Source organism: Marmota flaviventris, chromosome 5 (assembly GCF_047511675.1).
Source record: "Marmota flaviventris isolate mMarFla1 chromosome 5, mMarFla1.hap1, whole genome shotgun sequence".
Lineage (NCBI taxonomy): Eukaryota > Metazoa > Chordata > Mammalia > Rodentia > Sciuridae > Marmota > Marmota flaviventris.
This window is the reverse complement of record NC_092502.1, coordinates 164,519,187-164,534,027: the sequence shown is the minus strand read 5'-3', so window position 1 is coordinate 164,534,027 and position 14,841 is coordinate 164,519,187. Positions and strand designations below refer to the sequence as shown.

The following is a 14,841-nucleotide window of genomic DNA, read 5'->3' as shown; positions in this document are numbered from 1 at the left end:
CACCCGCACCGCCACCCCACCCCGCCCTTCGCCTGGCCCAGAAGCCCCAGAGAATCCCCAGCCGCCGCCGCCGCCGCCGCGCGCGCTACCCTAGCCTAGCCTAGCCTAGCCTAGCCGGGAGCCCAGAGAGCCAGGGGCCAAGACGCGAGCAGGCACCCCCGCCCCCCGCCGGACACGCCAGAGACCCTGACAGAGGCCCAGCGCCCCAGCTGGGAATGCAGTGGGACTGGGCAATGGCGAGGGGCCGGCCACACACAACACCTGCGCGGGCCTAGCGCGTGGAGCCAAGCTCAGGGAGGGAGGAGCACACGCAGGGACCCACAGACAACCGGGCAGCGGGTGGCCAGCCGGCTGTGGCCCGCTGGCTCCCAGTCAGTCAGTCAGTCAGTCACCGGGCCAGGCTCAGAAGTGCGCCGCTGGGGCCCCTGCCTCGCCCTCAGTTCCCCGTCCACTCTGCAAAGCAGCGCTTGGCCCACCCGCACCCCCACCCGAACCCCCACCCCACCCCACCACACTCGACCCCACCCCCGAGTGACTCCCTTGGCACTGAGTGCCAAGGTCGGAGGGCTCTGCGCCTTGTTTGGACGCGTCAAGGACCAGCACCTGTACAGCACCGCCCTGAGGAAGGGCACAGACCCCTCCGTCCATTTGTCCATGGGCGGTGCTCCAGGAAAGGACCGCCTGGGAAAGGAGCGCCCTGAGTCAAACCCCGTCAGAGCCCAGTGGACGGCCTCACCAGACGGGAAGCCCCCTCACCCGCAAGCCTTGCGGGGGGGCGCGCGCCCACCGGGCCGTCGGGCCCTGCGTCGCGGCCAGGCGTCTCCAGGTGGACGGGTCGCCGCGACCAAAGGGGCCTCTGCCTCCCTGTCCCCACCGCCCGGGCTTCACCTCCCCTTGGCACGTGGTCCTCCCTGGCAACCCCCTGGCCCCGAACCACTTGCCTGCTCTGAAGGCTGCTTCCTCCTCTTCTCGGAGCACCTGCCCTCCTTGGACATCTGCTCTCTTGCTTGGTTCCCAGTGCAGCCTCTTAAGACCCTGTGGCCTCCTCGGCCTTCTCTCAGCCTCTGCTGAGCACACACCCTGAAGACGTGCACGCACTTCAAGGGGGATGTCTGAATCCACTCTTACATCCACGGGAAGTTAGATGGGAGATGAGAGAACCTGTGACTGTCCACTCTCGAGGCTACCATGGCCTCGGTGACTTGCACACCAGAGTGAGGTGGCTGGGGTGGGAGGGAGGAAGAGAGGGGTGAGTGAGTGTGTGTGTGTGAGAGAGAGAGAGAGAGAGAGACAGAGACAGAGACAGAGACAGAGACAGAGACAGACAGACAGACAGAAGAGCCAAGGACAGAAACACACTGAGTGGGAGATGGAGACAGGAGGCCTCCTCACAGGCCAGTAGAGTCAAAAAGGTGAAGGAGAGATGGATGAACAGAGAGATAGACAGAAAGACATCTGCTTCCAGTGTGTGTGTGTGTGTGGGTGGGTGAGAGACAGAGAGAGACAGAGAGAGATGGGTGAAGAGACAGACTCAGGGGGACCCTCAGGGAGGAAGGCGGTGGGAAGGGAGGCAGAGACACAGGAGGGACCCGGCAGAGGAGTTGCCAAGAGAAGGACCCAGGGAGAGACGCTGGATGGACTCTCTCACTCCCAGGACCTGGGTGGCCAGGCTCTGCTGGTGTGGCAAGAAGGGGTGGAGGAGCGGCCCCTGCGGGTGGGCCCTGTGTTCTGGGGAAAAGCAGGTGTCCGCCCCCCCACCGCCCATCCGCGAGTGTGAGGGGTGGGGATCGGTCAGGGTGCACAGGGATGGCCGAGGCCTGGACCAGGCTCGGCTCCGCCGGGTCGCCTGGAGTGTCCTAGCGTCCCTGAAGAGAGCCAGGCCTGTGGGCCTCGCTGCAGGCGCTGGGCGCCGGGCGCCGGAGGCCTGAAGGGACACCGGGAGCCCAGGGCTGCCCCTGCGCCCTACCCCCGCGGGCCCGGGGGTCACGGCCTGAGGCGGTCACGGACACTTTTCCTGGGCCACGCAAGAAAAGTGCGTGTGGGAAGGGGGCGCAAAAGCCTACAGCACCCGGTATTCCCAGGCGGTCTCCCATCCAAGTACTAACCAGGCCCGACCCTGCTTAGCTTCCGAGATCAGACGAGATCGGGCGCGTTCAGGGTGGTATGGCCGTAGACGGCGAAGGCTGCCCCGGAACGCCTCAAGAGCCTGCGCCGGGTTCCAGCGTTCAGCCCAGGGGCAGGGGAGGGCAGGGGAGGGCAGGGGAGCGGTGGAGGGGGCCAACACAGCGGGTGTTGGCAGGGGGCCTCCCTCGCCCCGCCCCAGCACAGCCCAGCCCAGCCCTACTCAACTCAACTCCAGGCTGGCTTTCTCGCTCCCACCTGACTCCGTCCCCGCGGCGGCGCGGGGGTCCTGGGAGACTGGCCGGCTCTCCCTCTGGGGTCCTCGGGCCCGGGTCGGGTCGGGGTGGAGTGGGCTAGGCGGGGCTGAGAGGGGCTGAGTCCCGCCTCCACCTCTGCCCCTCGGCACCTGGCTCCACCTACCGGGAGCCCCGCCCGGGCCGGGCTTCTGCCCCTCCTCGCCAAGCCCCAAGACCCCCGACCCCCGGCACCCGGCACCCGCACCGCCACCCCACCCCGCCCTTCGCCTGGCCCAGAAGCCCCAGAGAATCCCCAGCCGCCGCCGCCGCCGCCGCGCGCGCTACCCTAGCCTAGCCTAGCCTAGCCTAGCCGGGAGCCCAGAGAGCCAGGGGCCAAGACGCGAGCAGGCACCCCCGCCCCCCGCCGGACACGCCAGAGACCCTGACAGAGGCCCAGCGCCCCAGCTGGGAATGCAGTGGGACTGGGCAATGGCGAGGGGCCGGCCACACACAACACCTGCGCGGGCCTAGCGCGTGGAGCCAAGCTCAGGGAGGGAGGAGCACACGCAGGGACCCACAGACAACCGGGCAGCGGGTGGCCAGCCGGCTGTGGCCCGCTGGCTCCCAGTCAGTCAGTCAGTCAGTCACCGGGCCAGGCTCAGAAGTGCGCCGCTGGGGCCCCTGCCTCGCCCTCAGTTCCCCGTCCACTCTGCAAAGCAGCGCTTGGCCCACCCGCACCCCCACCCGAACCCCCACCCCACCCCACCACACTCGACCCCACCCCCGAGTGACTCCCTTGGCACTGAGTGCCAAGGTCGGAGGGCTCTGCGCCTTGTTTGGACGCGTCAAGGACCAGCACCTGTACAGCACCGCCCTGAGGAAGGGCACAGACCCCTCCGTCCATTTGTCCATGGGCGGTGCTCCAGGAAAGGACCGCCTGGGAAAGGAGCGCCCTGAGTCAAACCCCGTCAGAGCCCAGTGGACGGCCTCACCAGACGGGAAGCCCCCTCACCCGCAAGCCTTGCGGGGGGGCGCGCGCCCACCGGGCCGTCGGGCCCTGCGTCGCGGCCAGGCGTCTCCAGGTGGACGGGTCGCCGCGACCAAAGGGGCCTCTGCCTCCCTGTCCCCACCGCCCGGGCTTCACCTCCCCTTGGCACGTGGTCCTCCCTGGCAACCCCCTGGCCCCGAACCACTTGCCTGCTCTGAAGGCTGCTTCCTCCTCTTCTCGGAGCACCTGCCCTCCTTGGACATCTGCTCTCTTGCTTGGTTCCCAGTGCAGCCTCTTAAGACCCTGTGGCCTCCTCGGCCTTCTCTCAGCCTCTGCTGAGCACACACCCTGAAGACGTGCACGCACTTCAAGGGGGATGTCTGAATCCACTCTTACATCCACGGGAAGTTAGATGGGAGATGAGAGAACCTGTGACTGTCCACTCTCGAGGCTACCATGGCCTCGGTGACTTGCACACCAGAGTGAGGTGGCTGGGGTGGGAGGGAGGAAGAGAGGGGTGAGTGAGTGTGTGTGTGTGAGAGAGAGAGAGACAGAGAGACAGAGACAGAGACAGAGACAGAGACAGAGACAGACAGACAGACAGAAGAGCCAAGGACAGAAACACACTGAGTGGGAGATGGAGACAGGAGGCCTCCTCACAGGCCAGTAGAGTCAAAAAGGTGAAGGAGAGATGGATGAACAGAGAGATAGACAGAAAGACATCTGCTTCCAGTGTGTGTGTGTGTGTGGGTGGGTGAGAGACAGAGAGAGACAGAGAGAGATGGGTGAAGAGACAGACTCAGGGGGACCCTCAGGGAGGAAGGCGGTGGGAAGGGAGGCAGAGACACAGGAGGGACCCGGCAGAGGAGTTGCCAAGAGAAGGACCCAGGGAGAGACGCTGGATGGACTCTCTCACTCCCAGGACCTGGGTGGCCAGGCTCTGCTGGTGTGGCAAGAAGGGGTGGAGGAGCGGCCCCTGCGGGTGGGCCCTGTGTTCTGGGGAAAAGCAGGTGTCCGCCCCCCCACCGCCCATCCGCGAGTGTGAGGGGTGGGGATCGGTCAGGGTGCACAGGGATGGCCGAGGCCTGGACCAGGCTCGGCTCCGCCGGGTCGCCTGGAGTGTCCTAGCGTCCCTGAAGAGAGCCAGGCCTGTGGGCCTCGCTGCAGGCGCTGGGCGCCGGGCGCCGGAGGCCTGAAGGGACACCGGGAGCCCAGGGCTGCCCCTGCGCCCTACCCCCGCGGGCCCGGGGGTCACGGCCTGAGGCGGTCACGGACACTTTTCCTGGGCCACGCAAGAAAAGTGCGTGTGGGAAGGGGGCGCAAAAGCCTACAGCACCCGGTATTCCCAGGCGGTCTCCCATCCAAGTACTAACCAGGCCCGACCCTGCTTAGCTTCCGAGATCAGACGAGATCGGGCGCGTTCAGGGTGGTATGGCCGTAGACGGCGAAGGCTGCCCCGGAACGCCTCAAGAGCCTGCGCCGGGTTCCAGCGTTCAGCCCAGGGGCAGGGGAGGGCAGGGGAGGGCAGGGGAGCGGTGGAGGGGGCCAACACAGCGGGTGTTGGCAGGGGGCCTCCCTCGCCCCGCCCCAGCACAGCCCAGCCCAGCCCTACTCAACTCAACTCAAGGCTGGCTTTCTCGCTCTGACCTGACTCTGTCCAGTCTTGAGGCTACCATAGCCTGGGTGACTTGCAGTCCAGAGTGAGGTGGCTGGGGTGGGAGGGAGGAAGAGAGGGGTGAGTGTGTGTGTGTGTGTGTGTGAGAGAGAGAGAGAGACAGAGACAGTGACAGACAGACAGAAGAGCCAAGGACAGAGAAACACTGAGTGGGAGATGGAGACAGGAGGCCTCCTCACAGGCCAGTGGAGTCCCAAAGGTGAAGGAGAGATGGATGAACAGAGAGATAGACAGAAAGACATCTTTCTTTCTATCGGGGGGGAGCAGTGGTTGCGGGGGGCGCGAGCCCACCGTGCCGTCGTGCCCTGAATCGCGGCCAGGCGTCTCCAGGTGGACGGGTCGCCGGGACCAAAGAGGCCTCTGCCTCCCTGTGTCCTCATTTTAGTATTATGGAAAATGACATCCCCCCCCCCCAACACACATACACCAGAAGTGTTTATGTCTACCCACAATTATATGGGCTGGAACCTCTTATGATTCCCCATTGTGCTAAGTAGTTATCCCGAAATTATTTTACCAATATTCCTTAGGGTTAGAATCTTTTAGGACAGCCAATTGTGAGTAAACAAATAATGGAACTTTATTTTTCAGAATTCTATGAATAGGCATTTCTCAGAACCTGTTGCTGCCAGCCATGAAAACCTGGGATTACAGAGCCCACAGGGTCAAGGGAGAAGGAACCTCCCAGAATACCCAGCAGAGAGCAAGCATAACCTTTGCATATAGAGGCAAAATGTGTGACTATATTACCCACAATCCTTAGGGAGTTAGCTCTCAGAATACCCAGCAGTCAGCAGGCAATTTAGACTACCTTACCCATAATTCTAAGGGGAGGAAGTTCCCAGGATCCTTTATACAGAGAGAGGAAATTATGAGAGTATATTATTCACATCTATGAGGAGACAAACTTCCTAGAATTTCCCAAAGCGAGTAGTAAGCTAGTGACTTCTTCACCCATCATACTTACGGGAGAAGTCTCCCAAACTGTCAGTGGGCAAATGTTGGTACTACATTACCCATAATCCTAAGGTGGAGGGTGTTCCCAGGATCCTTTGCACAAATAGGACAAATGTTGGAACTACTTTACCTGCAATTCTAGGGGGGTAGAAGTTCCCAGAATTTCCCAAAGTGAGTGGTATGCTCGTGACTACTCACCCACCATCATAAGGGAAGAGGCTCATAGATTACCCAGTTGTGAACAACCAAAGTTGGAACTATATTATTCGTAATCCCAAGGAGGGGAAGTTCCAAGGATTCTTTGCTAAGAGGATAAATCATGGGACTGCATTACCCAGAAGCCCAAATGGGAGGAAGGTCCCACAATTCCTCACAGTATAAAATGTTGGACTACATGACCCACAATTCAATGGTGGAGGAAGTTTCCAGATTCCTTTGCACATAGAGGGCAAAATTTGGGACTACATTACCCACAATCCTTAGGGAGGATGCTTCCGGAATACCCAGCAGTGGGCAGGCAATTTAGACTACATTACCCATAATCCTAAGGAGAAGGAGATTCCCAAGAGCCTATGCAAAGGGAGGATAAATCATGGAACTACATTATGCATAATTCTAACAGGACACACTGTCCCACAATTCCTCACAGTCTTAAAGGTGTGACTACATTATGCATAATTCTAAAGGGTGAGTCTGTTCCCAGAATTACTCTATTATAGCAGAGGCTATATTATAGCAGAGCCCCACCAGAGGCTACTTTACCCACAATACTAAGGAGAGGGCTTCCAGAATACCCAGCTGTGACTGGGAAATATTGGTGAAGCCATATTTAAAGACAGTTAGTGTAGTTAGGTAAATCAGGTCTAATATGAGTACGATGAAGATGAATAAAGGAGCCCAACCAAGGAAATGTTAATGAAGCTGCTCCCAGGAAACATGGAGATGCTAATCCAAGAGTCCTGCTTGCCCAGATTACCCCTTCAGCCCACCAGTCCTCCACCCTTTGGGCCTTCCCACCTACATTCCATCACTGCAAGAAAACAGATAACAAAGGACAGGAAGGGTTCAGGTATGGGGGGAATGTGAAAGAAGACCTTAGCTATAAATAAGGAAAGACCTTGCTCACACTTCCAAGGATTCCACCTCTTGGTCCCCTTATTCCTCCAGGGAGAAGTCTTTTCTGCTGTCCTTTAATAAAGCTTCTGCTTTCCACTATAAGCTTGCCTTGAGGTGCTTCTCTGGTGTTGTACTTCAGCATTTGGGAAGCAACGACTCGTCACCGGTAAACAGTGGTTGTAAGGGTAAAAGAAATTGAAGTTAAAGTGTAAAAGTTAAAGGGTAAAAGACCGGGTGTTGTAAAAGTTTCTAAGCTGCAAGGTCTGAGTTAAATTTCTGTAGCTGTTAAGACAATGCTTAGAACCGCCCAGTAAACATTTCCCCTGATTGTCTGATTGTTGAATAACTGAAGGGCTCTGTGTGGTTGCACACAGGCCTTGCAGGGCCTGAACCAATCAGTTTGAATGTGTACTCTCCTTAGGAATGACCTATCACTCCAGCCTGACATGTTCCCGCCAATGAATGAACCAATCATGTTTAGGAGTTGTTATTCAATTTTCCCGCGCCTCATGATGATTTGTTCTGATGTATACAAAGCCCTCCGCCCTCCCCAAAAAGTGTACTTAAGCAGTGCTCAGCCCCTGCTCGGGGCTCTGGGCTGCTTTCCCTTCTTGAGTGGGCACAGATCCCCAGCATGCTGGTTCAATAAATCCCCCTTCTGCCAATTGCATGAGTGGTCACTTGGTGGTCTCTTTCTCCGACGTTTCGCGGGACCCTTACATGGTAACATTGGGACTATATTATTCTAATTTTAAGGGGAAGGAGTTCCCAGGATCAATTGAATGGAGCTGTACAAGACACGGAATTATATTATCCACAATTCTAATAGGAGTGGAATCTCCCACAATTCTCCATAGTTCATATAAAACGTGGGTTTTAATTGCCCATAATCCAATTAAGGTGTTGGGAAGGAATTTCTCAGAATTCTGTAAGGTGGGTCCCATGAATACTTCACCCACAATACTTTGGGGAGTGGCTTCCAGAATACCACGCTGTGAGTGGGAAATGTTGATCCTCCATTTCCCATAATCCTACGCGGTGTGAATCTCTGGCATCAGTGGTTAAATCCAGGACAGTACTACTACCAGTGGTCCTTAGTGGCAAAACTTCAACTATCCCTTGGTTTCCTAAATCTCACTAATCCTAGCCCTGTAGCTAATTTTTGCCTAGTGTACCCCTTACCCTTAAATTATTCAAAATCCTTAGGGTATAAGGGCAAGCATGTGGCATTCAGCTTCCATGGGTTTCCTGGCAGAGGTGTGCAGGTAAGATCTAGGACTACATCACCCATAATCCTTAGGGCGAGGAAATGCCCATGATCCCCAAGGAGAGCCAGCCAAACCAGAACCCTAGCTCTAATCTTGACAGTTGTAAAGTAGTTCAGTAGTTTGCTAGCTCTTCATGGGGGTTCCTGAAGCTTCAACTTCTTTAGGGTTGTAGGTAATTTATTTCAGAATTTTGCCTACTCACGGGAAGTGGTGGAACGAATTCTGCAAGCTCCTGACCCTGAGAGCTATTGGTAATGTAGTCAGGCATTTTGTCAGTTTACTGGGGGCAGTGCTCCTGTGAGCTACCCCCCCAACTCCGTGGATTGTGGGTAATGTAGCCCAGTATTTTTCTGGTTCTCTGTGGAGAACCCAGGGGACCTCTGCCCCATTAGGATTGTGGGAAATTAAGTCCCTGGTATTTTCTGTCTCAGAGAGACTGATGCTGTGCTCCCACCTCCCCTTCCTTGTATTATAGATAATGTAATCCATCATTTTGCCCACTCATAGAGTGGGGATGGGAGATAAAGGGGGCTCTTGAGAGCTTCTGACCCTGAGGGCTGAGAGCAATGTGGTCCAACATTTTGCTGGCTCTCTGAGGAGGAATCTAGGAGCCTCTGGCACCTCAAGATTGTGAATAATTTATTTTTTTCTGAGTTCTTGATAGACCTTTATTTTTAAAATTATTTATTTATATGTGGTGCTGAAAATTGAAGCCAGTGCCTCACACATTCCAGGTAAGTGTGCTACTGCTGAGCCACAGCCCTAGCCCATAACTTAGTCCCGTGTTCTACCAGCTCACAGAAGGCAGGGGAGTCCTGTGATTTCCAGTGCACCCCACCCCCAGGATTTTGGGTGATGTACACATTACAGCTCATGGTGAAGGAATTCCTATGAGCCGCCCATTCCACCCCCTGAGGCTTGTGGGTAATGTAGTCCAATGTTTTGCTAGTTCTCTGTGGACCCTTAGACCTTCTTTCCCCTTAGGATTGTGGGTGATGTAGTCCCAAATTATGTTAGCTCACAGTGCGGAGCTCTCATGTGAGCTTCTGCAGCCCATCAGTACTGTGGGTAATGTAGTCCAGTGTTTTTCCAATGCACACCTGTCAGATGTCTATGTAAGCTGCAGGCTGCATTCTTGCCCAGGCACCCTGAAGATTCTCACTAGTATGGTTCAGTGACCTACCCATGCAGCAATCACCACAGAGGACTATCAGAGGTGCACATTTCCCCCAGGCATCCCCAGGTATTCTGAGGAGTGCAGTGCAGAATTCTGCCTGTACAGCCCTCGTCATAGAGGGCCATGTGAGCTCCAGGCTGCACATTCACATGGGGAAGCTTGGGAACTCTAGGCAGGGAAGCCCAGTCCTCATTGCAGAGACCTCTTGGAGCTGCAGGCAACTGATGTTCAGGGTTAGTGTAGTCAACTGTTCTGCCCATGCATCTCTCACCCCAGAGGCTGGTAGTTGCACGTCACATGGCTACCCAGAGAACCCTGAGGATTGTGCCACTACAGTCTGGTATTCTGCTGTTCAGCCCCCACCATGGAGGCCTTTGGAAGCTTTGGGCCATGTGCTTGCCCTGGTATCCCAAGGAATCTGGGTAGCATATCTCAGTGATTGCCTGACCAGCCCTCTCCACAAAGGACTGTGGGGGCTGTAGCAATGTTTGCCCAGGCACCCCAGGGATTCTGGGCAGTGTAGTCTGGCTCAGTTATCACCACAGTGGCTTCTGGGAATTTCAGGCAGGCCACTCAACTGTGTGCAGACTTATCCAGAAAGCCCTGGTATTGTCTACAAAACTCATAGTCACATGGTAGGACTATCTCTTCAGTACAGCCATAATATTATTATCACACTGATTCATCAACTTCTCAACATTTTTCAAGTACTGTAACACTAAAAAAAAGTTATATAAAAATAAATATAAACAACGAGGCAACTTTAGCCATTCTTCTCAGACACTAGTGAGGTGCCACATGCTGGGAACCTCAGTCCTCCCCTGCACTACCCTGAGTTCATGTCTCAGTTTCTCCTTTCAGTGTCCTGGGATTTCTCCCATAAAATGTACTTTAGAATACTATGACAATGAGTAGCCAAAGCCTCACAAGGGATACTTTCATAAAATTAAGTCCCACTAAAATATGACCTACAAGAGTAAAACACAGCAGAGCTTCTTCCTCAGCACATGGGAGAGTGGGCAAGAGGCTTTTCCTCAGTCTTCCCCACCTTTTCCTCAGTAGACTTCAGTTATTCCAAAACCACAGTGGCATCCATGTGTAGAGGCCAAGGGGGAAGAAATCTCCTGGTACACATGGTCCCTAGGTGACCCAGCCAAGGCATCTCCCTGTGAGGGTACAAGGAGATTATGCCCTAACAGTCATTGCTCCAAGGTGCCTGCAGCCTGCACCCATGGCCTTTTCCTGGGTGAGGTTCCAAGTTTAGGTTTGAGTGACCTCACTGTGAACATAGCCACCAGGTGTCCTCAGCCACAGCATCTCCCTGTGTGGGTCCCAAGAATAAGGAAGCTTTGTCACCACAGTCATAGTCCCAAGGTGTCCACAGCCATGGTCTCCCCTGGTGGACCACAAGGGTGAGGGTTGTGGTAGGTCTTGAAGGTTAGGTTTACCTCACTGTGGACATAGACCCCAGGTATCCCCAGCCATGGAATTTCCCCAAGTGAATCCTGAGAATAAAGTTTGCTGTGGGCACAGGACACCCATCCCTGGCAGACGGATGATACAAGGGGATCAGAAAAAGTCACTCTGAGCACCCCCTGCTGGCCACCGTGGACAGTTGAGGATGCTCAGTGCTCGCTGTTCAGCATTGGCCCTGCGCCCCCTTGTGGCAGTCCTGGTGACGCTCTGAAATGCATGGTTCTGATTTTACCAGGCCATAACTTTGGAAATCAAACGGCAATAGAATCCACCATTCCATGTTTGCTCCTACAGGATAAACATAGCAAAAGGCAAAATATACGGTCAATGGGCAAAAGTCAATTGATTTCTTATAAATTAGCAAAACTGTATAGGAAAATTGGGTATTAAGATCTAGAATAATAAAAAAATTAAACAATTCCATTTACAATAGCACCCCAAAAATTGAAAACTTAAAATATAAGTTTTAAATTACAACTGTGCTTTCAGAAAACCTTGAAAAATTGAAAGAAATCAAACAAAATATAAATAAATAGAGATATTTCTTGTTCAGGTCTCTATGTAGTCAAGATGAAATTCTCTCACACCTCATCTGCAGATTCAGTGCAATCACACTCAAACTTCCAGTAAACTGTTTCTGAATCTATAATAGATGACACAGGCCATAGGAGAACAAATAACTCACACATCTGTATCACAACACCTGACAGAAAGCTGAGGAAATGTGATGTTGTGAAGGAATACACAGGTAGATAAATGGAGATAGGTGGAGAGCCCAAAAGACACCCACTACCTACAGGCAGCTGATTTTGTCAAAGGAAAAAGATCTTCAATGAAGAAAAATGCATCTGCTGCACAGAGGGTGATGAAGTGTTTGGAAAGCTTATAGGAGAAATGGACAGGGAAACCTTTATCAGATTCACAAAACTCACTCTAAACAGTCCATGGCTTACATTGAAAATGTGAAACTATAAAAATTGTAGTAGAAAATACTTATGACCATCTTTCATCTTGAGTTTTTAAAATAAGCTCCAAAACAAATCCATGAAAGAAATAATTGATAATGTGGACTTAATTAAAATTGAAATTGTCATTGGGCAGCCCAGCTATTAGGTAGCCTAAGGCAACTAAGCAAGACCCTGTCTCAAAGTAAAAAATAAAATAAAATTAAGAAGGGTTGGGAATATAGCTCAGTGGTAGAATACCCCTGGGTTCTATGCTCAGTACCAAAAAAAAAAAAAGTTTTAAATGAAAACGTCTACTCTGAAAAATTTATATTAAGGGAGTAAAAAGTAAGCCACAGATGGGTGAAAATATTTGGAAAATACATATCTAAAGTGGACTTGTATCCTAAATATGGTAACAACAATCCAATTAAAAACAGGTGGAGATCTGAACTGACAACTCACCAAAGAAGACATAAAAATGACAAAGAATCATAGAAATCCTTCTCAGCATCCCCTGACATGAGGGGAAATGACCTACACTGCCGTGTTGGCACTACATGTGTATTAAATGGCTACAACCTTCTTTGATGCAGTATCCATTGGAAGATGTAGAACCAGAACTCTCATTTATTACTAGTGGAATACATAGTTCATCACTTTTAAAAGTTTAATTTTTTTTCAGAGTTATACATGAGCAAACCATATGATTCAATATGAACCTAATAATTTAGACAACTGCTTAGAAAATACGTCTTGAAAACATGTCTAAACACAGCATACGGTTACACAATAAGTTCTATGCAGAATGGCCAAATGAATTAAGGAATCAGGATGTGCCTCATTGACAGAACTGCAGTGCATTTGTGCCACAGAGGCCCTGGGGTCTCTGAGCTTCCCCAGGTCCCTGCCCTGCTCCACCTGGCCTGCCCTTACCCTTAAGCCCTACACTGGGGCTTTGTAGTGGGCTCTGTATGGAAACACCTGTAGATGCCATTGATAAACAGCCTCAGGATGCAGTTGCTGCCTATGGAAAGAGATCTGAAAAAAAAGTTGTACATGCATTCATTATCTCAGGAAAATGCAGGCACAACAACCCAAGTCTGCATCTTTGCCCAGAGAACACCTGGAAAGGACCCAGACATGGATACAACTCCAGGAGCCCCACTGGGCCACATTGGCCAGGGGAAGCCTGGAGGTGGCTGTCATTAGGGCTCCTGCCTCTGAGTATCTTGGAGCACTTTATGCTGCAGCTTCATACCCCTATCCCAAATTTTAATTTCATCTCTTTCCACAGGTTGCAATTCAACTGTATTCTGAGCTTGGATTCTTTTTAAAAACTTTTTTGCGGGGGGTACTGGGGATTGAACTCAGGGATACTTGACCACTGAGCCACATCCCCAGCCCTATTTTGCATTTTATTTATTTTTTTGGCATTTGGTTCAATCCCAGGGCCTGTGCATGCAAGGTAAGCACTCAACCAACTGAGCTATATTCCCAGCCCTGAGCTTAGATTCTTTTAATTAGCCTCTTTGGTGTTGCAAAGAGAGCTATGCCACTGCCTAGCCATGATGTAAAACCTCTGAAATTTAGTGTTCTGTTTATAAATGTACAATATAAGTTCGTACATTTAAGCTGAAATGGAGCCCACTATTCCATGCCTTGATCTGAAAAGATGGTGCTATAGTTTCAATGTTTGCATTCCACATTTCATGTGTTAGAAACTCAATCCCCAAAGTCCCAGAGTCCAGAAAGCCCAGGGCTGGACAAACCACCTCTCATACCTCCTCCAGCTTCTTCCATAGCCATCCACAGTTTGGAAGAGCCAAGGTGTCCCTTTTAATCTCAGCAGGAAAGGTGCCTCAGGAAGGCACAGAAGAGGATGCTCCACATGGTCATGGTGTCTCACCTGTGTCCACTGGCAGCTGGCCCTTTAAGGGAGTGAGGGTAGAACAGGATGGGGGCCGCAACCCTCTTCACAAACACAATGAATTACAATTTGATGGGAAATCCACCCTTGTCTACCCTTCCTGGGCCTTCCTCAGCCACGTTTCCTTCTTAATACTCAAGGGAAATGCCTCACGGACACAAGCATGTCAGAATGCAGCCCACACCCCACTCAGAAGGCTAATGGGGTGCAGGAGTGTGACCTTGTGCACAGGTGGTGGGAAGGTGGAACACTCCCCTCTCTAGGGAAGACTTCACTGCACAGAGGACACAGGGAGCTCAATTCTGATCTGTGGATGCTGAGCTGAAAAGACCCACCTTCAAGTCCTGAATATTTCTCAAATGCTCCCTCTAAAACAGGAAGCTGCCAACTATGCTACTGAAGGATGGCAGTGGTTTCATCTTAGCAGAAACCTTAAGAAAATTCTGGGGACCTCTGTTTTTTTATTCAAAATGAAGCTCTATAACTTGTGTTGAAAGGTGACAATATGTACCCGTTCCTCATGGGGTGGTGGCCTAGCTTCCAAGGTACATTTCTGCCCAGATGCCCCTAAAAGTTCAAGCAGCCTCCTGCCTCCCCAGAAGGCATCACTAGAGGCCCGGCTCTCAGGCCAATGTGCCCATAAAGCCAACACAGCATTACATGCAGAGGCACCTCTGCCAGGTTCCAAGGCCTGTCTTCCCCATGGCACCTCCTGGCCCTGTGCAGGCCATACTCTGGACTCTAGAGGGGACACTGCCCTGCAACAACCTCACCCTCACTCAGTCCACTAACATCCAGCTGTGAGTTGTCTCTGATCCTTGTTGACCTCATCTATTCATATCAACAACACTGGCTGAGCCCTCCTCAGCCTTGAGCTCTAAATCAGGCAGGAAGAGGGAAACATGTGGTGCTCATAGGAAGGCCTCACCTTGCTGGAGAGCAGGAGTTGGCTC

At 52.7% G+C, this 14,841-nt stretch overlaps 2 non-coding genes across 2 annotated transcripts; both read right to left on the bottom strand.

Annotated features, from left to right (window-relative positions):
* Positions 1 to 2,056: 2,056 nt before the first annotated feature.
* Positions 2,057 to 2,175, bottom strand: LOC139705935 (5S ribosomal RNA). The gene has a single exon (XR_011707664.1). It is a non-coding gene; the product is annotated as a 5S ribosomal RNA (ribosomal RNA).
* Positions 2,176 to 4,669: 2,494 nt separating this feature from the next.
* On the bottom strand, positions 4,670 to 4,788 carry LOC139705924 (5S ribosomal RNA). Its single transcript, XR_011707654.1, has one exon. It is a non-coding gene; the product is annotated as a 5S ribosomal RNA (ribosomal RNA).
* Between the last annotated feature and the right edge of the window lie 10,053 nt (positions 4,789 to 14,841).